The sequence below is a fragment of the Sycon ciliatum genome, chromosome 2 (assembly GCF_964019385.1).
Source record: "Sycon ciliatum chromosome 2, ocSycCili1.1, whole genome shotgun sequence".
NCBI lineage: Eukaryota > Metazoa > Porifera > Calcarea > Leucosolenida > Sycettidae > Sycon > Sycon ciliatum.
The window spans coordinates 1,829,315-1,854,183 of record NC_088644.1 but is presented as its reverse complement, the minus strand read 5'-3'; the positions used below and the strand labels follow the sequence as shown (position 1 = coordinate 1,854,183).

General features: G+C 46.6%; 1 long non-coding RNA gene across 1 annotated transcript; it reads left to right on the top strand.

Moving 5' to 3' along the window:
• The first annotated feature begins 3,160 nt into the window (after nucleotides 1-3,160).
• LOC135810699 (uncharacterized) lies at nucleotides 3,161-22,311 on the top strand. The gene is made up of 6 exons (XR_010552332.1): nucleotides 3,161-3,991; nucleotides 7,555-7,777; nucleotides 10,913-11,071; nucleotides 16,278-16,435; nucleotides 20,820-20,941; nucleotides 21,750-22,311. It is a non-coding gene; the product is annotated as an uncharacterized LOC135810699 (long non-coding RNA).
• The last annotated feature ends 2,558 nt before the right edge of the window (nucleotides 22,312-24,869 follow it).

Sequence of the window (24,869 nt, the reverse complement as noted above, 5' to 3'; positions counted from 1 at the left end):
ATTCTCTGGAACTTGGCTGTACTTCTGGTCCACAATGGTAGCCAAAACAAATGGGTTGACTGGCTTGTCCAGAGAACAGCAACGAGTTCTGGTCCGGGGGATACGGATAGAGTCAACGCAACGACAAGATAGTCCTGATCCACGCTATTACAGGAGAGTGGCTGCTGGTGTTCTGCAACGTAAAGAAGAATAGGTGACGCACCGTTGTGAAGCGTACTCGTTGCCTATGACTCGACGACTGGTACCATCGTGTCGTTCCGCCTTCCGGTCCGAGTCAGAAGGTTTTTTTATTGCTCCGAGGAAGCTACGTATGCAGCTAGTGTGTCCTGGGTCAAGCGAATGTTCGGGAATCAGCAGAATTATCGAAGTGGACATTTTAAGCAGCAATAACAAAACTTATGATATATAAGTACTACAACTATAAAGATATAGGGTTCAAAGAGTTAGGATTGAAAGATTCAACACTACAGTGAAGTGTAGAAATAACACGAAGAAAGAAGTCTAGGTGAAGAGTCAAAACAGCATGAAAAGTAAAGGGTGACAAAAATGTTATAAAATTGCATCAAATCAAGAGATCAAAGAATTTATTTCACATCTTCTCCACCAATACATGTACTGAGGCTGCCAAACAGCTGTAAAGACAACACATTCTCCTTCACTCTTCAGATCTCAAAGTACTGCTGAAGTTCAGGATGCAGCGTAGATCTACGTCTAAGCATGTAAAGGCTTGTACTATTTGTAGCACGGCAAGATGCAACATACTGTATTTTTGTATTGACTTATTTGAATTCGGAATCTCAACAGTACAATGTACAATTACTTGGGAAGATCCGAATGACATAGATACATAAACATAAAAGTGGAGTAGGTGCTACAGCTGATCATTTTATCGCAAGTTGTGGGACTAAACTAATACCAGTATGCAAGTACACAAGAAATAAAAGCTGAATAAATACGACTGCATGACCACACATAAACCTACCACGTGACAAAACAGAGAATACATCATCAGTCACAACAACTACTAGCACTGCCCGAAAACATTGACACTGGATGCTGCGGCGATGGTCGGTTTCCTGGAGAAGACGCCTTCGTGGTTCACACCTCCGTCGCCTTTGCTCGCGAGTCTTCTTCATTACCATGGTTACGTCCCGTACCTTGGGTTTGTCAGTGAACTACATGTATGAAGAAAACATCTAATGACACTGAGAAAAGTACTTGTAACAGTCATAGCTTCCTTTTAACCTTTATAACTAATTCTTATGATGTTGCACTCATTACCACAATACTGTTATACTTCCCAATCCATTGCTCCCAAAAATGGCAACTTTGTCCGGTACACCCTATCCTTGGTCATGTACATACAATTATCCCCTCACTGTGCATAGTTCGAAACTCGCCCCCCCCCCCCACACACAGTCGTTGCCTCTTTCCTTTGTCATACCACAACCATTCTATGCGGTGAACCCCTCGACTCGTGAGCCAGTCAAGTGAGAATTCAAGTCGGCAGGAAAACCGCGAGCTCCCATGTAGGGAGCAACACACACTTCCCCAACTATCGCCGAAGTCGAACAAACCTCTTCTTCACACTGTTGTCCCCAGCGCGGGCTTGCGTATTATATGGTTTGGAGGCAACAACGTTGTGAATGGCCAACGGTCCTCAGCACTTGTTCAGCACCTCCATGAGCGACACTGACTCACACTGCTATCTGGTGTACACGAGGTGTGTGTTTGTCGCGCTGGAAACGGAGCGTCTCTGTAAGTAGTTTGTATCTCTGGTGATGTTTGTGCCTGGAGAGCACTATACAATGTAAGTGGTGCTTTTCAGGCAAAATCTTCCTCAGCCTACTCAAGCTCAACTGATGAGGTGTGAATTCCCCGAAACACGGTGTATTGAGCAGGGAGTGGTGCTTGCTTGCAGGTTTGCCCAGTGGACGGTTCGATGGACTTCTCGTGTGCTCTGGATGGCAGTCGTGAGTCAGTCAAGTGAGAATTCAAGTCGGCAGGAAAACCGCGACCTCCAATAACACACACTTCCCCAACTATCGCGGAAGTCACACCAACCTCTTCTTCACATACTTGTAGTAAGTATGTTAAGTTAAAGTAAAGGACCAAAGTGTTACACGTTATTCGTAGTTTTGTGTCCAACACTAACAGTTATGCATGTAAGCAAGATGTTGTGACGTCAGACTGAGGTGCAACAGCAAGCACAATACTGATTGATATAATGCTGACATTCAACGACAACTGATGATAAGCTCTATCACGGATAACATGTAACAATTTGGTATTGTCTCTTAAATACATGTATAATCCTTGGCTCTCTATCCGAGTCTAACTTGTACAATTGTAATTACGTGTTTGACTTAATTATTTTTCCATCCATAGTTACGTACGTTCACTGACATGACGATCGTCACGAGAAAGCGGTTCTGAACACTTTCTCTTCTTTTATATGTACATTTCAGATTCACATTTCGCTCTCGTGTTCGTTACTATTGTTACAAAGCATGGTTACGGCACAATTAGCACTCCTGATTGCGCGATGGAAGTCAAATATTCCTGCATATCTCACTAGGCATGGGCTGTATTGATTACGTATACTTTCAGTGCATATTTGACAGCAGACTTTTTAGGGATTCAATACATGCTTTGGCTACTCGTGATAAATCTAAAACCTCGTAAAAGTCCTACAAGTTACAACCTAGTACCTCGCTCTTTTTATCAGCTTGTATTTCCTATTTTGACCTAGTACGAAGTCAATATTAGATTTACCTGGCACGTCATTATTTCCTTTCTTTTTAGTACAAGGATATGAAAGCGAATGACTCAAAGAGTGAGCATGTCAATGTTTGATCGCAAGCCAATCATTCTGACACTATACTCGTAGATCTACTCCTAAAAACTCACGTAAATGCAGTAGATCTACGTCCATGATCCAGCGTAAACTCTCCACACTCTCGCTAGCTCGAACGCAGTCGTCTTTTTCTCACGTTCGAGGCCTGAACTATCAACCAAAAAATCGGCGGCCCCCTGCGCCCCCCCCCCCCCTCCCCCATCACCACTATCTGGACCCGCCACTGAATCTGTGCACGTGGGATCTACTATAACCATGATAACAGTACATGACAGACAGACTCAGTAGTTGTGTCGAGTTGGTTTGGGTTTGTTCGTATCGGTTTTGTTTTTTATTCGACGAACTGAAACTGTGAAAGACTAGATTGTAGAGTCTAGGCGGATACGTAGAGCGGCTACAAAGTAGGGCCCTAGCCTAGGGACGAACGAAAAGAGGTCGAGTGCATGCTGAGTGTGGTCCGCTCGTTGCAAAAAGTAGAATATAATTATTTCACCGTGACTCTACCGAGCTAGGAAAGGAAGCAGCAAAACGAGGGGAAATGGTCCAGGTGGGGTACGCCATTTACAGAGCAGCTAGCTAGCTGGACAGACGAATTCCCGGCAAGGATTTTGCCACAGGGAGCGATACTCGACGCTTTCGAGAAGGCCATTACCCCAAGCAACAGTCATCTTTGACGAGCTATCGAAGCCATGGTAGAGGCCATTGGACCCTCGTCAGGAGGCGCTCTGGCGGACTGCTCAAGAGCTGTTACTTCCAAGTACGGTACTGGTACTGTTAGAGACGACTTGGTCGCCAACCTCAATCCAGTCACGGTCGGCCGTTGCCGCAGCGGAAGCAGCGACCGCGCCCGCACTGGTCAGAGGAGCACATCCATGGCAGTCACGTCCACGGTCGATCGGTCCACCCCTCCAGCGCCAGAGTAGCCTGTAGGCAGTAGCACACGCCGCGGCAATGCCAGCTGATGGCTGGGAGGTGCGGAGACGCCTGTGCGGACGGGGACCTTACCCACCGACCCGGAACCGGTGGACGAAAGACGCAGGAGTTTCTCGACCAAGGAATGATGAAGATTGTTGACGGGATCCCTGGCCTGGGATGCAAAGAAAAAGCCGCCTGGTCTGGCTCATAATATTGCCGGTAAGACCTTCGATCACAGACGGGTTTACATACATGACAGTACAGTCAGTGCTGTTCAGTGAAATTCGATCTAGCCAGTCAATGACATGCCTGACGCTGACATTGAGCAGCAGTGTACAGCGTTGGTTGATGACATCCACATCCACATCACTGGACTGTATAACTCCAAACTCTGTGCCCTGTGTGTTGGTGTACTTCATAGCGGTGTAGCATCTGCATGTCCATGTGGGATGTGGGCTATCATGGTAAATGCATGCGTGCTTACCACGGCTGCATGGCCCGCGCCCTGGGGCCGTTAGACGTGCGACCGGATTTCCGTTTCCACATCAGTAGATCTTTGCTTGTGAGCATGGGTGATCTGTTATGATCTGTTATGTTGGTAGATGACGTGTACAGTAGTTGTTTGAAAGTCCACGCACGGGATATAGGCTCCTGCGGATTCCGCCGGCAGAATTCGGTACTTTTTCTGGCAGCCTGGCCATAGTGCCACAGCCTGGCTATAGTGCCACAGCGTGGCTATAGTGCCACAGCCTGGCTTTTTTTTTTTTTCTACAAAATCCACATATCTCCAGACACTGGGGTGAATGATGGAGTGTGGTAGTGGGGCCCATTAAGCTCCGCCGACCAGAGGTCTCGGCTTCATAGCTCCATGGACGCACCAAAGGGATATTGGGTAGGGAGGATTAAATTGAAAAAGAAAACAGAAGAAAGAAAATGGAAAGATTGTATTGCTCAGTGAGCAAAAGAATAAGTTGAGTATTGATGTGAACGCTGTTAGACTTTTAAATTCAAGAGGAGACTGTCCGTGAGGAGAGATTACATGACTGTATGTCCAAGCAGGGTAGGACACTGTACCCTCTTACTCGCGTATGCTATGAGTGGCCCAGTGCCAGTTCGTTCTGAGGAGATGGTGATAAGCTGCTGTCTTGAACTTTTGGATGTTCTTTGGGTGAAATGGGTGGGGAATGATAGAGGTAGGCAGCTGGTTCCAAATTGGGATGACGGAGTGGGGAAAGGCTCGGCTCACATTGTTCCTGGAGTTGGCAGGAAGAACATTCTGTAACTGATGGGGATGCGCGGTGGACAGTCGTACAGCCTGGCGGGTGAGGCGTGTGGTCCTGGGTTGGTGTGTCGGGGGTGGAGCCATTCTCGAGAGAAGAGCGGGAGAATTATCGCAAAGGGCTTTATACAGGAGGCAGAGGGCAGCGATGGTGCGGCGAATTATGAGGCTAGGAAGCCAGCATTGCGGATGTATTGCCTTGATGGCTCGCTCCTGCACCCAGTCCAGCCGATTCAAGTGGGAAGAAGCTGCCCTCATCCAGACGATTGGGCAGTACTCCATAACCGGCCGGACAAAGGCTTTGTAGGCTCGAAGCCGGACAGGAATAGTCAGCAAGTGAAATGCCTTGCGCAAGGCTCCAAGTCTCTGCGTTGCTCGGACTACAACAGTTCGGATATGCTGGCTGAATTTTAGCTGATGGTCAAACGTGACGCCGAGTACCTTGATGGAGGGCTGCTCCTCGACAGGAGTTCCATTGAAGACAATGGGGGGGGGGGGGGGGGGGGGGGTATTGGCCAGTCCCGACGATGGTGGGAAATTGTAAGGGCCTGAGATTTGGCTGGCTCGAACTGCACTTTCCAATCCGAGCCCCAACTGGATACTAGGTCGACAGCAGCCTGGAGTACTCTAGCGTTGTCAGGAACAGCAGCGAGCGTTGCAATTTCGGCGTATAGGGTTGTGTCATCGGCGAATGAGGCAAGGTTGGAGCCGATTGGGAGGTGGTCTTCAAGGTCGTTGACGTAGACCAAGAATAAGGTGGGGCCCAGGATACTGCCCTGTGGCACCCCAGCCTTAACTGGGCGTCTGGCTGATGTCTGGCCGGAGATGAGGACTTGAAGTGTGCGGTTGCAGAGGTAGTCTTGGAGCCACCGATGCAGGTCTCCCAAGATGCCATACACTCTAGCCTTGTGCAACACACCAGTGTGAGACACCCGGTCAAATGCTCCAGCAATGTCGATGGCCAGCACTCGAGAAGCTCCTTTATCTCCGGCGGTGTGCACCCACTGGTGGTGGAGAGCAGTCAGCAGGTCTGCTGCACTGTGGCCGCGGCTATAGTGCCACAGCCTGCCTATAGTGCCACAGCCTGGCTATAGTGCTGCAGCCTGGCTATAGTGCCACAGCCTGGCTATAGTGTTACAGCTTGGCTATAGTGCTACAGCCTGGCTATAGTGCCACAGCCTGGCTATAGTGCCACAGCCTGGCTATAGTGCTACAGCCTGGCTATAGTGCCACAGCCTGGCTATAGTGCCACAGCCTGGCTATAGTGCTACAGCCTGGCTATAGTGCCACAGCCTGGCTATAGTGCTACAGCCTGGCTATAGTGCCACAGCCTGGCTATAGTGCTACAGCCTGCCTATAGTGCCACAGCCTGGCTATAGTGCCACAGCCTGGCTATAGTGACACAGCCTGGCTATAGTGCTACAGCCTGGCTATAGTGCTACAGTGTGAACATCTGGCTAGTGCTACAGCGGGTGCCACAGCCTGGTCACTAGATTGCATGCTCAGTGGCCCATTAACCATGGCAATCCTGTAATAGTGTACCGAATTGATTTTTCTGGGTGCCGTGTTATATCAATTGTGCCTAACTGTTATTTGAAGTTGTCAGGCCAACTTTCCTTGGTTTGCTCCCAATTGAATCCACTGGACCTCCACATTTGTACCACTTTTGCATTTGCCCTGACAACATCGTAACGGAGAACCCGTTTGCTGTTTGCAGGTGGCGTGTTTGGTCGGTTGTGCGTGCTTGAAGTTGCCATACTGTATCTTTTAGATACGGTGAGTCAATCTACTCGTTGTGACCTATCTCGGTTGTTAGGAACCATTTAGCATAGCTACGGGAATAGAGATATTGTGTCCAGTATTATATTGTTGTAACAGGGCAGTCCTCACAGTCTTATCATCTTGCAACAAGTTACCAGGTCCTTTGGTGTTCATGCAAGTTTCTGGTAAATATTCCAAGGGAAGCTGCCTGGTGATATTCAGGTGGAAGAGAGTACCATCTGTCTGCAGCCAGGTAGGGTAAAGCATAGAAACCGTACCTTGAAATAGCGAGCATTCGGTTTGCATCCTTGAACACTTTGTTAGTACGCTGTTCACAGCCAAGATGCTGGTTAACGAGCATGCCCGGTAGCACACGTAGGGGCCAGGGAATACAGAGAAGGTGCTACAAGAAACGATCAGGTTGGGAGGGATGTCGGCTGTCTCGCAGTGCACAATTAGAAGCTGGGTTTTATCAGGGTTCAGCAAGAGTCCTGGTTCCATGGTACCTTGTACTGCAACATGACTTTCCGCAAGTCTGTTCTGCATCGTGGTAAGGCAGTGGCTTGATGTGTAAGTTCTGGTGTATAGACGGTATGTCGGTCCTGCAAGCGCACGCGGGTGTGTGTTCGTGTGTATGTGTAGATGTGATGTTTTTTTATGTGTCGAGCTCCACTAAACATGGTAACAGGGTCATCACTGTTCAATTCCGTTGGGTTCATCTATGTGTTGCTTCTTTTTGCAGGCCAGTTTCAGTCTTCATTAGTGCAAGACAGCTAGTGGAGGATGACAACCTCTAGTGGAGGATTGCCTGGACCACGCCTGGTGTTACTATGTACACTTGACTGTGTGTGACCATTAACAGTTCGTACACAGGTTGAAGAGCATTGTAAGCACATCCATTTCCGTCAGCGTACACACAGCACACTGGACAGGGGCAAGTAGATGATGAGAGCGGATAACTGAAGGTAAGGACAGCAGTATGTGGTGTTTTATTGCTGTGTGTGTTTTAGGGGTGAAAGGGTACCTGGGTACCAGCCGGTTACTCTCAGGTACCGTTAGTAAAAGGTTACCCGTTTGGATTTCGATGATCCAGTCAGTACGGAACAACACTGCTGGGATCGAGAATTCCGGACGAGAGCCAATTATTTACTCCCCGCTGGATGAAAGATGTTCCGGTATTCCATGTGCGACACTGACTCACACTGCTGCCTGGTGCTCACGAGGTGTTTGTTGCGCTGGGGGGAGCGGAGCATCACTGTAAGCTGGTATCCCTAGTGATGTTTTGGCTCGGAGAGCAGCACTACTTAATGCAGAAATTGTATTAGCCTACTCAAGTTCAACTGATGAGGGGTGAATTCCCCGAAACACTGTTTATTGAGCAGAGAGTGGTGCTTCCTTGCAGGTGTGCCGAGTGGAAGGTTCGACGGGCTTCTCGTGTGCTCCAGATGCAGTCGTGAGTCAGTCAAGTGTCAAGTCAGTCGGCAGGAAGCGCGAGCTGCGAAGTTCAGAGCAGACACTTTCTCCACGCTGGATGTGTGCATTATTATCGCATTTTCGGCACTGTTTTTTTCGTCAGTGCTGTTGTTATACTGCTTTTGTAAGTGCTTTAGTTGTTTTAGTGTTTGTGGAGCAGCAGCATTGGTACCAGTGTCGTTCTCATGTTTGCTGTCGACCATACCAAGTGCACTCATGCGCTCAGGGGTCACATGTCGGTCATGACAATGTTGCTTGTATGGTGTGAGTTCAGTTCTGTTATAAAGAACTTTGGTTATAAAGTAGGGGTGTGCACGGGTAGTCGGGTACCCGTGCTACCCATGAGGACCTCGGGTAGTCGGGTACAGAATAGTACCCGAAAACCGAAAGTCGCAAATGACATCATATACAGTGCACGTGTACAAGTTCATGTGATACTCCGCATGTCTACCCAGTGCATAATGGAAGGGTGCATTGTGGTGTTTCCATGGAAACATTACCCGATTGGGTACCCGTGGAAAAGTACCCGAACCCGATACCCGAAGAAAATGCTACCCGACTCAGCACTATTATAACGATCTACCATGTAAAGTTCATTCACCGTCCGTAGAAGGCTCAATATATTTGGAAAAAAGTTCAATTTTCGTCTGATATTCGATTTGGTTCGTGAAAGAGTTACGAAAAAGCAACCACTCGTTATTCTGTCTGTTTTATAAATATGTATTTTCCTGGCCACATGTGTTTGGTTTATCTGGAGTTGACTGTATCTGCATTTTGAACATTGAATCAAGTGCATTCAATTAACAGTACATCGAATCAACCTCCCCTACCCTCTTTTGGCTAGAGCTCTGTGGACATGCAGCTACATGCATGAGTTGAGCTCATCATGAATGCAGATTTATATCCCCGTGCGCCTCCAGCGCACTTTGATGCAGGAAACACTGTAACTGATATCCCACTGGGAATGCAATGTTATGTAGAAAATGGAGAAGTGGCTCCTCAGGGCTAAAACACATTTCGGCCGCATTATAATTTCAGCCTTTAGGCGAGACCAAAAAAAACAGATATTCCCGGGCCCTCCCACACCAAATTCTAGCCAAAGCCAATTTCTTAAAAAAATTTAACAGTTCATACAGTACTGATCGTGTGAGTAGGTCTGTGACGTGGAGTATTCTTTTATTTATAGTGGAGAAAACCAAAACAGGAAGCTGCCTGATAACAATGGACCCACTGTGTAGGGTGGAGGAGGGGGAGACATGGCTAATGGTAAATAGTGGCGGCGAAATAGAGAAGTTCCAGCACAGCTGCAGAAACATGGGCGTAAAGCTAAAAGCAAGCAAGAATGTGTTGCAAAGCGCTTGACTTGAAGGCGGCCAGTTTGGTGGCGCCTCGGATATCCGCATGAAGTGAATTCCAGAGAACTGCGCCAGCATGTGGGGGGAGTCGCACAAACCCGGGCTTATACGACTCCCTGATGTACAGATTAGGGCCATCGTTGGGCGAAATACAGAAAAATTGAACGAGTAAACCGCGTACCTGTTTTCTGTGAAAAGAATGAATAAAAATTCACGGAAAATCCTGTAAAATACAGTTCAGCATGGCATGCATACATACATAGGAAAAAATAATAATAATTCGCACGCCCGCACCAATTTCACATGGGTCCTGCCCGGGAATCTGGATTTTATCTTGGTCTCGCCTAACAGCTGGTGCCGATGCACTGTCACACTGAACCTTGCAAAACAATATTTTGGCCAAAACTGCCCAGGGCGAGAATAGCCGAAACTTAATATACAATATACCTCCCCCCCCCCCGTATTTTGTTGTCTTACAGTACTCCATCACACTTCACTCAGCGACCATGGTGATTGGTTACCATGGTGATTGGTTCTTCTCTTTGAAGTGCTATGTGTTGTTGGTCTTTTGTGTACTTCGCATCTCTTCGCCAGTGGTTTGGTAGGTTCAAGTTACTTGCAGGGAGGAAGGGGGGGGGGGGGGGTATCGAAGTGACATACGTTCAGAAAGAGAGAAGGAAGAGGCACTTTGATGCAGGAAACACAGTAACTGATATCCCACAGGAATGCAATGTTATGTAGAAATTGGAGAAGTGGCTTGTGTATGGTTCTACAGGCACACCCAACTTCTTGACTGGTCCGTTGCCAAGGGAAATTTACGGCTCGGTGTCATGAGCATTTCACTTTGGTTCAGTGTTGTTGCCTTCAATTTAGGGATTGTGTTCGGGAATGTAGTCTTATTCTCTTGTCTCCTGAAAGAGAAGGATAGTTCCTTTTGCTTGTGTGTATGTGTGCATGCGTGTTTTGTGTGTGTGTGTGTGTGTGTGTGTGTGTGTGTGTGTGTGTGTGTGTGTGTATGTGTGTGTGTGCATGTGTGAGGAACGTTATGTGTGTATGTATTTTGTGCGTGTTTGTGGGAGTATCTGTATGTGAGTGTATGTGTGAGTGTATGCGTGTATATGTGTGCGTGATATGTAGATATTTCGTTCTGGTTGGCGTCAAGTTGCCTGTCCGCGTGAAGAGCTCGCTGTGTTTCTCACGGTTCGAGTAATCTGGCTTTGCTGTTCTGAAGCCGATTATCATACATGTACATTATGTTTTGTTGTCCACCAGACATCACTGCGATCAGTTCGGCCGAGTAACTCTGAGCTTCGCTGATGAGACCTAACAAGGTCAAAACGGCTAGCTGTCCGGAGATTGAGTACGACGACACCTGTAGTGATAGCACATGCAAGCTGCTATTCACCCTTGTCTGGAGATTACGGGAGAAAGGTATGTTTAGGAGTCACAATTATAATCTTTCCCTGGGGAAAATTGCTGAAACAAAAGCTAAGAATTTGCAGCAAAATTTGCGGGAAAAATTCGTGGGAAAAATTGCTCAGAATATACGACAGTTTTAGGTAAATTTGCAAGTGGATTGGCAAATCTACTGGTTCACCTGCCAGAACACTGCTTAGTAGCTAGTATTTTTAATCAAGAAGACTGTGTGCCATGTCTAAACTGCATGCTATGGAGCACCCTACACATATGCGGGAGTACCAGTATGTGACATGAACAGCTCACAACCCAGCACTGGTGTGCAGCGAAACAAAAAGTTAGAAAATCGCGGGAAAATTCACGGAAAATGCAGTGTTAAAAATTGCCAAATTTGTGGAAAAAGCGCAGCCGCGGAATCGCGATTTTCCCCGGGGACCGGATAATGGTGATTTCCTCCAGTGTCCTGGCCTTTTGCTCGTGATGTCGAAACTTGGGCAAGTGCTTTCTTCTTTCTTTATCGGTGTCAGTCAGGCCTGTCACTGGGTGAGTGAACAGAGTGTGTGTATGTGTGTGTTTGAAGACATGTTTGGCATTGCTCTTCAACCACTCCAGCTAGCAGACATCAGCTATGGAGGGCACGTTTCACAAGGCTTTTCCTTGCCGGCTGACTCCCCCTTGTGTGTGTGTGTGTGTGTGTGTGTGTGTGTGTGTGTGTGTGTGTGTGTGTGTGTGTGTGTGTGTGTGTGTGTGTGTGTGTGTGTGTGTGTGCGCGCGCTGGTGTGATAATGACACAACCTACCCCTAACTCTTGACATTTGCAGTCAGAATTTCACATTCTTACTTCCTATTCAGGCAGAGTCGATCAGATTGAATCTGGCAACATTTATTTATCGACTGCACACCTGGCTAGGCCGCTATCCAGCAATACAGGAATCTGAAGGGTGATTGAGTAGTGATAAATAAGGATAGACTGGCACAGGGTTATCAAGGACAGGAGGATGAAAGTAGTCACTGCCAGTGTGTTGATGTGTGGTGTTTGGGCTATTGTTCCCCCTGTCTTATCCACTGACAAACTTGAAAGCTGACCAAAGCAAAAGAATCCTCATCAAGTAGCAGGTGCTTGTGGTCTGGTCTGGAAGAGGGTGTGAGAAATCGTCTTTATCATTCTTTACATTCAGTGGCTTATGGAAGAGATTCGTGTCAGTTACTCAGTGAGGGGCCTGCAGGGAGGATCTGATCAATCCTTTACACAAGCACTTGTTGCTGATTGTTAGAAGCACAGCAGGATACCTTATCTATGGAAGTCCTTTGGCTTTGCTGTGTGTGTGTGTGTGTGTGTGTGTGTGTGTGTGTGTGTGTGTGTGTCTGTGTGCTGTTTGGGAATCCCTGTCTTGACCTAGCCATAGTCCATGGCCCTCTCTCGGTGATGTATGTGTATAATGTACGTGGGTGCAAGCTGTTGTGTGTGTGTGTGTGTGTGTGTGTGTGTGTGTGTGTGCGTGCGTGTGTGTGTTGGGGTTTGTTTATGTAGTCACAAGTTATCTTTCTGAGGGCATAGAACCTGAGGATGCCTTTACACCACTCTAATCTAGGTTTGTTAGTGCCTCTGGTAGGCCGTGATGGTGTGCAGAGGATGGTACATGGGCTAGTGGAATGTGGGTTCACCAGTACTGAGCAGAGTTCCTGCTAGTATTTGCTGCTCTCCATATGTGGTGGCGGTTGAGAAAGCTTGAGGTTTGCTGCCGTCCGTTTTTGTGTGTGTGCGTGTGTGTACATGTATCTGCAGATATATGCATGGTGTGTGTGTGTGTTTGTGTGTGTTTGTGTGTGTTTGTGTGTGTTTGTGTGTGTTTGTGTGTGTGTGTGTGTGTTTGTGTGTGTTTGTGTGTGTTTGTGTGTGTTTGTGTGTGTTTGTGTGTGTGTGTGTGTGTTTGTGTGTGTTTGTGTGTGTTTGTGTGTGTTTGTGTGTGTTTGTGTGTGTGGGTGTGGGTGTTTGTGTGCATGTGTGTATGTGTACATGTGCCGGACTTGCACTACCGTATTTTCCGCTGTATCACTAAAGCGGTAGTCCCTATTTTTGCCACGAAATACAGAAATCTACATCTATTGTATTAATAATTATCACCATTAATTTGATCATCAGAGTACAATCAGAACTCACCTTTTTTGGGGTGAATTGTGAGTGTCCAAAGCGCGACATATCCTCTGGAAAATACGGTATATTCTCCATGTACCCTAGAGGCAGAGTTACACATTTACACACACACACACACACACACATGCACACACACATCCACACTCAAAAGCAGACAGACACACATCCACATGCGAAAACAGACAGACACACATGCACACACACACAAACACACACACACACACAAACACGCGCGCGCACGCATACGGATTCACACGCACACACACACGCATACACACACACACACACACACACACACACACACACACACACACACACACATATGCCAGGTACCTTTACTGCTAGTTGGGAGTGTGTATAATCAACATGACTGCATGGTCTATGTACATAAATGCACACTGTATATAAGGTATGCCGTGTTATGGTCATTAGCCGGCAAGTGGTAGAAGTATGCCTAGAATAGCACCCATGAACTTGAGCAAACTGCACAGCATCTTGGCCTTCTCTCACTGCCTCGTATTGGCTAGTTGTAATTGAATTAGACGTAAAGGAGAAATGTCTCTATGCTGGTCATGTGATCCAGTAGCAGATGGAGATGAAGTTGTTTTGCCTTAGGGTCTATGTATCAGCAATTGCTGACAGCTGGTGTTATGGGCATGCATGTTTCTGTGGAGTGGCTGTACTGGTAACTAAACAAAGTGTAATGCTACAGAATACACTACAGGCAGTGCTGTATTCCTGACCGTAGTAGTGTTAGAGTGTACTTGCTGGATATCTAGCCAGAGGGAAACATCCCTGAACGTGTAAGACACATACATGTACCTTGCTGCGCATCTTTAATAAAATTAATAATAATGACTCTTTATAGACAGGGACGGAAAGTAGTTCTCAGTTTGTCTTGTCTCCATGTGTTATGTCACCTTATCCTGTTGTCCTTACCAGTACATTGTTGTATTGGTCACATTCGCATTGGTTAGTGTCGCCTGCTTGCTCTGCGATTAGAATATAATATTATTAAAAAAATTTAGAACGACAAGTGCCAATGGCATGGTACTGCTGTTGCTTGTCTGTTGTTGGTAGAGTGCACAACTCGCTGTGACTGACTGCAATGGCACTCATGTCCTAGTAGGCTTGTGGCTGATCAATGGAAGAGGAAGAGTATTGGACTTAGAGCGGCCAGTACCGGAATTTCCGGAGTGTAAGCCGCACTCTAGACGCCAAGAAGTCATACCAAAAAAGTCGATACACGGTACGACTTTTACTACGATGGTCACGTTACTACGGTGATGAATAGGTTAATTAGACTGGGGTGGAGAGCCGAGTATTAATTATTTATAAGAAGAATTGAGGACCAAGAAACTACAAGTTAAGCGGGACTCACAGAAGCTGTTTTGCGATGCCACACGCGATACAACAGCCGAGAAACCGGGATATCCCCGAATCGCAGCCATCTCACACCCCACGCAACTGGGCCATCGCAGAAGTTGAGCTTGGCTCAACTTTTGCGATGCGACAAGTGATTTGGCGTACAATTTTGACCTTTTCTACAGCAAAGTTGTGCAAAGGTTCAAGAGTTGCCTATAAATTTGTACAAGTTGTACCAAACCACGCGGATACCGTGGTGACGTACCCACCTGCTTTGAACTTCGCGCCAAATCAGCAAGGCGTTGTCGCATCGCTGACTTCTTCTGTGAATGGTATTTCGCAAGTTCGCATCGCTCGCGTCCGTTGCAGATCCCGTCGCATCGTGTGTCGCATCGCAAAAAAAGCTTCTGTGAATCCCGCTTAACGCTATAATGTCCATTAATACCACCAGTTACTTTTCAATCAGCTCATGCGATAACATTGCACGACACTGACCAGCGGTACTGACGTTCTACATCTTGCTGGAGGTGATTGCCAGTTTATAGGTGTAGAACGTCAGTATCGTTGGTCAGTGTCGACCAATATTAGCGCATGAGCTGATTGTAAAGTAACTGGTGGTGTTAGTGGACATTATAGCGTAATTTGTAGCTCCGTGGTCCGCAGTTCTTCTTTAGGAATAGGGTACTTCTCTGTATTTCGTGGCGAAAAGTCTGGGTGCAGCTGATACTCCAGTGCGGCTGATACTCCGGAAAATCCGGTACACGTAATTGATGAGACGCAGCAGTATCCACTCCCCCCCCCCCCCTCCCCAGATTCTATTGGGTAATGTGTGTCGTTTCATCTCACCACCACCAGAGCACTATTGTCGTACTGTACACTTACATTCAGCATATTCAATCTGCACTCCTTTGCTTTGCAGCGCTATTCCTCTGCTTTCACTTTTCAAACGTGGGCCTGTCTCCAATGTTCACAATTTGAATTCTGACAACATTCTGCTGATGTCGCTACACTTTTGCAATCTGTGAACGCATCGTCTTATCACACTTGGACTGTCGTTTGAATGTTGACCTTCTAACCGAACTGGGCTATCGTCTTCTTATTGGGCTGTTGTCTTTCTCTGAAAATAGTCCTTGTCTTCTCTATCCACCGCTTCATCTCCTGTTCACGAATGTGACGGGTGCTTGGGTTGTTGTGACGCGTGTCAGTACATATGTCTGTCAGAACAGGTGGCTTGGCCTACTGCCGTGGTGGACTGGGCCTTCCGGTTTCGTCCACATGCACGTACGCGGCTGGTTTCGCTCAGTATTCTGCATTGCCCGTGAACATATAATTATGTGCGAAAATGTGTGTGTACGTGTGCACGAGTGTGTGTGTGTGTGTGACGTGAGTGCATGTGTGTGTGAGTGAGTGTGTGTGTACATGTGTGTGTGTGTGCTTGTGTGTGTGTGTGTGTGTGTGTGTGTGTGTGTGTGTGTGTGTGTGTGTGTGTGTGTGTGTGTGTGTGTGTGTGTGTGTGTGTGTGTGTGTGTGTGTGTGTGTGTGAGTGAGTGCATGTGTGTATGTGTGTACCTGTGTTGGGCATGAGCATACTTCTAACCATACTGCTTGTCGTAGAACGGAAAAGAATTCCTCATTTTAGAACAGTGTGACCTAACTGACTCTAAGTTCTCCATGCACGATCCTTTGTTATTCCTTGTCCAGGTGTTCTCCTGCAGTGTTACTCCAGCAGGACTGGCTGCTAGTAGCTGATGTCAAGAACTGACGCTGGCTTCTAATGGGAGATTGAGAAAGTCAATTCTGAAGTGCTCATTTCGAGATCGCTTCCGTGTGCCACCACACGCTCTGTCTGCGGGGAAATGGTAGTGTACCGTATCCATAGGTGTGTGCGTGTGCGTGTATGTGTATGTGTATGCATGTGCGTGTGCCTGTGTGTGTGTATGTGTATGCGTGTGTATGTGTGTGCGTGTCTGTATAATTGTGTGTCTGTATGTATGTATGCATGTGTGTGTGTGTGTGTGTGTGTGTGTGTGTGTGTGTGTGTGTGTGTGTGTGTGTGTGTGTGTGTGTGTGTTTGGGTGGCGGGGTGGCTGGCAAATGTCCACTACTCTGGCAGTGACACGTTGCTTATCTGGTGCTGGCCAAAAACACCTTAAATATGCTCACATGATGTGTGGAATTCTGGCTATTGTACCTACACGGCCTACAGTAGTTAATACTAGCATGTTAGGCTGCATCACACCCAGTCACAGTGTCAGGTTGAGTTAGTCCACTATCATTATGATGTCTTTAAGCTTTGCTACTGTCAACGGTTATGGCTCAAGGCTTCTTTGGGCTCAGTTGCCAGGCGTCATACCTGTAGATGCTTGGTATGGACACTTAAGTAGGCACACTAGAATACAGAGATATAGCGGGAGAGTATAGAGGTACATATAGCGGGACACGCAAGGGGACAGCCCTTTGCCTTGAATCACCTTGAAACAAGTCGGGAGTGCGTTCTTGAATTTGTCTGCATGGGGTCTGGTTGATCTGGGTGGCAGGCAAGATTGATCAGGGCACTCCATGCTTAGTTTCAAATATAGGCCCAAATACAAGATTGCAAGTTGAGGACAACCCGCTGAAATCAAATGTTGCTGCCTTTGTTTTCTTGATGTCCGGACTTGATTGTGCTTGATATGTCAATAGCCAACATGCTGAGTTAACCTGACCAAGTCATTTCCAATACACAAGCTTTTACAAAATGAACTGTGTCTTTGCAGGACCCAGCTGGATATTGCCCTGGGCTCCCACAGAGAACAACAGGGAACTACACATGTAACATGTAGTTAGTTGTGAATTTATGCTACAATAATTAAACTATTTTGGTCATTCATTCCAGGGTTTGACTTTGTTCACTGAGAAAGTATGTATAGCTCTCCCCATTAGTACATTCTGCACTGCTCTTGACTGAGAACTGAGAGCATTGTTACGGGTTCCAGCCCCCAGCGGTCTCACATCTGACTGTAGAATCTCCATGACGCCGGTCTTGAGATCAAGGCTTGGGTCATCGTCACTCATCGTGTACAGCACAAACATGCTCTGCGATGTACTTTAAGGGTTGGTGTGAAGCTGTGAGCAGTGCTAATAGAACGTTCCAACGTTGTTGTCACTGTTGCTTCCCTGCTTGTGCAAGGTGGTAATGTGTGTGTGGATATACTGTAACTGACTTGCAAGTACAGTGCACTAGTAGTGGTCTTACACAGGTATTCCACACATCCACCTACAGTCCATTTCAAAAAGATTTACAATCAGGTTTTGGTCTTAAAAAGTATGAAGACAAGGGAAATTTGGGCAACAAAGTACATAAAAGGGCTTGTTAGGGAACGGCAAATTGTTCTGTGAAAGTTTCGGAACAATAGCGCTTAAAAGTGATGACGGCAAAAACGGCCAGGGAGTAGTAAGTTGACATCAGATTTCTATTTTGTATCCACTAAGGTGTGACTTTGCTATTGCCTCAGTATGTGGGTGCATAGCAACTAGGCCTTGGCGGATAATGCCGGCAGAAAAATTGGCAGAATTCGGTACTTTTTCTGGTAAGTTTCATGCATGTTTGGTATGTGGATAAAGAAATGGAGCAGAATTCGAGGAATTGCCCGCCATAAGGTTTGTATGGTTCTGCCAATTTCGGTGCAAAAAAAGCAGAATCTGCCACCTTTTCGAGCATTATCCGCCAAGGCCTAATAGCAACCCACTCATGTCGCATGCAGGGGTGACTTTTACTTCACCACCAGTTGTAACCCCGCCCCCAGTAGCCAAATCAGTCAGTTTCACTGGCTACATCACCTTGCTGTGAGTAAGACGGCTTGAAATGTGTTTGGATCCATACAAAAACTGGATCCAAATGGATCCAGTTTCTGAATTTTTGAAATTGTTGCTATGCTGGGACGTAGCACTTTCAAGCCCTATTGGACCAGCCGTTAAGGAGTTACAATTTCGGCCAAGTTTCCGGCCTTTTCCCATGGTTTACAATTTGCCCAGGAAGCCAGTATCGATTTTTTATCAAAACCCCCGATTTATCCCTTCCTTTTTGGCCTTGTGGTTATGAATGCTGTCTGCTGACCATGAAGTAGTTGTGAGTTCAAATCCCAACCTATCCTCAAGTCAAACTTTTTCTCATTGTTTTGATGATCAAGCTGGTACAAGACAAAGAAGATGGCTGCACCAAACGACTTGTTGTTGGAGCTCGCGCTTCCTGCCGAACTGACTGACACTTGACTGGCTCACGCCATGTGAACACACCCACAACACTGAAATGTTGTGAGTGAATATGGAAGTCATCGCGCTGTACCTTTTTGAGATTTATTTTAGTATTTCAAGATCGCCAATTATTTATTTGAATTAGGTTTGTTAGCAGTCAACGCCGTCTTCTATCAGCGTTCACAGGCGTCTGCTTTTCTCATAAAGTCGTCGAAGTCACACGGATAGCTTTTACCAAGTCATGGCCTTGGGGATGAGTCCGTGTCGATGTCGTCACAAGTTTTCGTCACACGGTGAGTAAATTGCATCGCAACTCAAAGAAATTATTTTGGTCACAAGACGAATTGGGACCCATGCCGCTCGTCAACATTTACAACACTTTCGTTTCGACATGTCCACTCTGACTCCATTATCGATACGAGGAAGAACTCGTTTGTTGTAAACCAGACGTACATGACTGTATCAACGTGAGTGAGTTGTCATTTTTCCTGCTTTTGCGCGGAATATTCCTTCGAGTTCACAGTGAGGCAGCGCTCGAGTGCTGATACGGTAAGACACCAAACTCCGCGGGCGATCGCCAGGATTGCGAATCTTTTTGAAACGGACTATAGGCCCTGTATACCATGCACTGGCTTGCTACACCAGCCAACCAAAATGGGTTCAGCCGGTGGTACAGGAAACACCCCTTTTTCTTTCTTTCTTTTTGCAAAGCTAGTCTAATTGCATTGTGCTACTGCATGTCCGGCCACAAAGACTGAGACAATTAAAATGTCTTCAATTGTTGGACTCACCGGTACAGTAGTGTCAGTGCATGAACTGTCACAACATCCTGCTTTGGTGATGTCACTGCCTCTCACTAGTCTCAGGTACCTGGTTATGTACAGCACAGCTGGCATTACTGAACAAGGCCAGTCCATGACATTGTATTTTCACTATGCAGGGTACTTTACAAAGGTCACGCCTGATTCCAACACACACAACAGTCTTATCGGTGTGCTTCTTGCATCCTGGCTGGCTAGGCTACATCGTAACAATACATGTAATGTTGTTTACTACAGAATGCAGGAATCTTTGAGCTGGCATTTCTATTACTAGCCTGCATAATACATTGACGTTACCAGTGCCTGTACCATGTGTACTGAACTGTCCAGGTGTTTATGACCATACTCCCACACAGGCCATACTGACATGTGTAGACCTGTAGTCAGTACTGCTGTTCAAACCACTTTGGCATGCAGTCTATGTTTTGTTGACACTGTGTGACACGGTCCACTCGACGGTTATGATTATCTTGGACCCTGGAATGGCATTATGCCGATATTGCTCAAGCCAGAATGACTGCAGAGCCTACTGTACCAATGCCAGCACTTGTGAAGCATTGCGAAACTGACGCTGTGTGTGTCAGCGTTTCCTACTGAATCCCATTGGTAGTAGTAAAATAGGCTACTTCTTTCCATGTCGTATTGTTTGAATACACCCGTCTTACCAGTAAAGTAAAGTAGGCTACTGTCTGACCTTCTGACTGGACTCATTGTAACTAATCACGCACTGGATTTTCAACCACTGCTGTAATCATTACGTTGACTTGCACTTGACGTAAACTGATGCACTCCTAGATCCTACTAAGGCTGATACTTGTGCTCGCTCTGTTTTTTAACGTCAATAGCAGCAATGGCGTTGATATCCCAGTAATACAATGTTATCCCATACAACCCGATGTACATGTATTTGCAATGATAGATTGTAGTGCAGTGTCAGTGATTGTGAATTTGTGTGTGAGTGCACACAACCACTAGTACTTGGCCGCATGGTCCATGCCCTTGGGGTGTCACTGTGAATTAGAACCACTATCCGTGACACTTGAAAACTTTAGCCTGCCCTGAAAGCTGAAACGTCGACTTGACCATAGCCTTTGGATTGCGGAAAACTGTCCAAGTGCTTGCAGGACTAAGTGACGTGCAATACTTCATCATGTTCTGCATTGTATCTTATCTCTGTGACTATTCCTAGTTGTTCGGGTTCCCAGACGTAGCACCTGCGTTTCACCAGTCCAGTTGAATCTCTCGCCTTTCAGTCCTATTCGGCAAGGATCAAACTCTCTATGTCATTATCTCCAGCCCATGTCAAGATGGGTAATGCATGTGATACTATGCTTTTAATGACTACAGAAACACATTGTAGTCTCTCTCTCTCTCTCTCTCTCTCTCTCTCTCTCTCTCTCTCTCTCTCTCTCTCTCTCTCTCTCTCTCTCTCTCTCTCTCTCTCTCTCTCTCTCTCTCTCTCTCTCTCTCTCTCTCTCTCTCTCTCTCTCTCTTAGTGTCTGTTCCACTGTAAGCCAACAAGACAGTAACCGAATCTACTTCAAGTTTATGTTATGGTGTGTGTGTGTGTGTGTGTGTTTGTGTGTGTGTGTGTGTGTGTTCGTGTGTGTGTGTGTGTGTGTATGCGTTTGTGTGTGTGGACTGCTTCTGGCTAGATTAACTCTTGTGTAATCAATGGTGCTAGTGAAGCTTATATCAGATCCACTCTGATTTAGCCACCCACACTAGTAGCAAGTATTACCTTCACTGGGGGAAGGGGTAACTGCAGTTGGATCCCCGGACGGATACCCTGATGCCGTCAATCCTTTTTCTGCACCTTGTCCTCACCCACTTACTGAGGTGTGGTGAGCCCATAAGTGGGATCATTCCAAGTCCACCCTAGTTTGGGGATTTCAGGGGGTGTCGGCCGTTGGGCGGTTCAATAACCAATTGAGTCATCTTTCCAAGATTCCTTTTGAGTCTCTCTCCCCTCTCCCGGGGAGACCCACGTGACCAGTTTTGGCAGTGAGCAACAAGAACAAGAAGTGTGTGTGCGTGTGTGTGTGTGTGTGCGTGTGCGTGTGTGTGTGTGTGTGTGTGTGTGTGCTTGTATCTTAAATTCGCGACTCGTGATCATCAGGTTTCAAGAAGTTCTCGCCAGTAAAGTCCTGGCCAGAGAAAACCGACATCAGGAACATTATCACCAAGGAGCCACGCGGCCCTCGCACCACACACACGCACGCCTCTCTGCGCACTGGACCAGGGCGCTACTTTGATAATTGTAATACTTATTGCATATTGCGCTATTATCCACACTGGTATCTGCTATGTAAAACAAACTACCCATCCCATTGGCGTGACACAACTCCCACTGAAACCTACTTAATTCCTTCGTCGGCTCTACATGTACATGTATCCCCCATCTTGGTTATAGCAATATACCTCAGCCCCTCGTCCACTTATATTACGCACAGTGTATTCCAGCGCTGATATTATCTCCTCAAGCTTCGTGGTTGCGGCACTGCCTTAGCCCACATTACAATCACCCTATATAACTAGCGAATAGCGTTATTATGCTTTATCGTCTGATGAGTGTTTTTTGAAACACGAAACTCGGAGTTACGAGAAAGATTTTTGGTCTCTGTTGATCTGCCCTGTGTGGTAAGATCTGCCCTTTTTTGAGGTATTGAGCACTTTTTGTAGCGAAGACTACAGACACTTTCTCTATTTTTAATACTTATTATTAGTCATGAGGTGGGATTTCTGTGGCCAGAACTGCGTGTGCCTTCCCCGACCAACCGTGCGGAGAAAGGATTGTTGCAAATGTGCGCCGACGGTCTGCTATGGCCCAGTATGGGTATCTAATGATGGTAATAGGGTTATCCCGAGTAGCGTCGCATGCTAGCTGCAGAGAGCTTGATTTGTTAGCTACATGACATAATTGCATGTGGGTGAAATGCCTGCAGGGCATATAGCAAACTTGTGATGGACGTTTTTACCGACACCGTGCCCAGTGTCTGAATGGGTGTTTAAGGAGATGTCGCATCATTAGTCGCACTCAACGGCCTAATTGAATATAATTATCTCCGCATCTTCCAATGCACATGCAGATCATATTGCTTGCAAGTATTTTGGTCTAATTCGAATGAAGAGATTGAGTACCAACGTACGTATACTTCAAGTACATGTAGGGCTCAGCATATACTTTATGAGATTGAGTTCTACGTGCACGAGTAGGGTTAATGTTTTATTGATCCTGAGTAGTGTCACTAATGTGCGGACGTCCTTTCTTTCTCTCTGTTCGTTTTTAACGAACGTTAAACTCTCTGACTCTCTCTCTCTCTCTCTCTCTCTCTCTCTCTCTCTCTCTTTCTCTAATACTGCATGCTTTCCGCTCTGCATGTTAGGTCTATTCTGTACAATGTGTCTTCCCCACATCTCCTCAGGTCCATGATCAGCTGCTGGCACTTGTAACAATCACTTGTGCCAAGGCGCCGAATTTAGCCATTGACAAAAACATGCCCTTCTCGGCAATCAATGAATTCGCTTAGCAAGGCACACAAACACACACAAACAAAGACAAGCACATCAACACAAATACACACACACATGTACGTGTACACACACGGATAGGCACTGCGATTTTGATCCGGGATTCTGAGCACAGCCTTCTCCTGTCCTCATCCTTATTATTATTCCCTGACCCCCTTGCCGCTTGGTTTAGATCAGCTTAGATCTGGGGCCTCACTTGACATTTCTCAAGTCCTGGTTGAATACAAATCAGCCTGGAGCTACGGAGCTGACAGGTTCGACTGGCTACCACTTTCATACATCTTCAGCTGACTAAACGGACTGTCCAAGGCTTGGCCTATTGTTGCCAAAGGTGCTATTCCACTCAATGACTGTTATCAAACACCACGGTGGATCTCGATATCATTATTGCATTGCATATTGGCATCCATGCTGCAAGAATCACTGTTTTGTTTTAGGTACAAGTAAATCAATCCTACCTGATTTTCTTGATTACTGATTAGACGATACTAAACTGTATTCAGTCTACCTGCACATCACTACAGCACTGAGCACTACAGTACTGCAGTGATAGAAGACAAGCTGGCACTGCCGGGTCGGTAGATGAGCCCTAGATTGCCACCCTCTGGCATTTGATACTACTCCGGGCCACCAGCCTGCTGGCATTCGTCTGAGACCTACCTCAAGGCTATACACTTTATAAATGGCAGTGCTTGCTGCATGAATACATCAAACTGCATTCCCAATGCATTGTTACTCTTTGAGAAAGGGAGGATTCCATCATGACCGTGGCATACTCACGAGCTGCGCCAGACCAGGTTGTGATTAGTATAATGGTTTCAGTTTATCAGCTCAGGACCACCTTGGCTGCCATGTCTCACAGGCAGTACAGGTATTTGTTGTTGCTGAGCTGAGGAAGAGACCAGCATACGACGTGACTCCTAAGTCGCAGCATGGATGTATAACTATAATGGCTATTGTATGGACTCCTGTATGGATGTGCATGAATGTGGAGACTATGCTGGTACGCGATGTACATGTACAATACTACATGATTGTATACTTCTTGAAGTGAGTGTATCTGGCACGTGTACGCATACATCACAAATCCGGCTGGTTTTAAAATAAGAATCATTCTGTCCAAGGGTACAGTATCTGGTCCATATGGTTCCTAGTTTATTTGTCTCCAGGTTTTCACTTGTCGTTCTCCTATGACCTAACTTAGCATCACGCTCTGCACTTTGCACTCTCTATACATGTCCTGTGTCCCTACAGACCAGAGGCGTATAGTGCGGCTGCTTTGCTTGCCGGCGTGCTAAGCCAATTTTCCGGGATTATGTGAGGTGGATGCGCATGCTTCAGCCGGTGTACGTAATCGGTGCAATATTGGGAAATGGAGGGAAACAAGTAGAAACCAGTGGAAAGCGGTAGCGAGCAGATGGACAGTTCAATGCCGGTGTGAATGCCAATGGGATCAAAACTACAAATCACAATAGGAGGTTCACTTTTTTGAGGGAAAGACGCAAACGGGAAAGGTCTGAAGGAAACCGATTGACTGTCACCACCAGGACTCGAACCAGGGACCCTCGCTTCAGGCCAGCGATGCTCTAAACACTGAGCTATTGTGTAGTCGTCATCCCAGCAGACACTGTTCAACATTTTCTTCAGACTTCATATCTCACACTTCCTGTGAATCGACATAGACGTGCAGGACACAGCCCTCACTGTC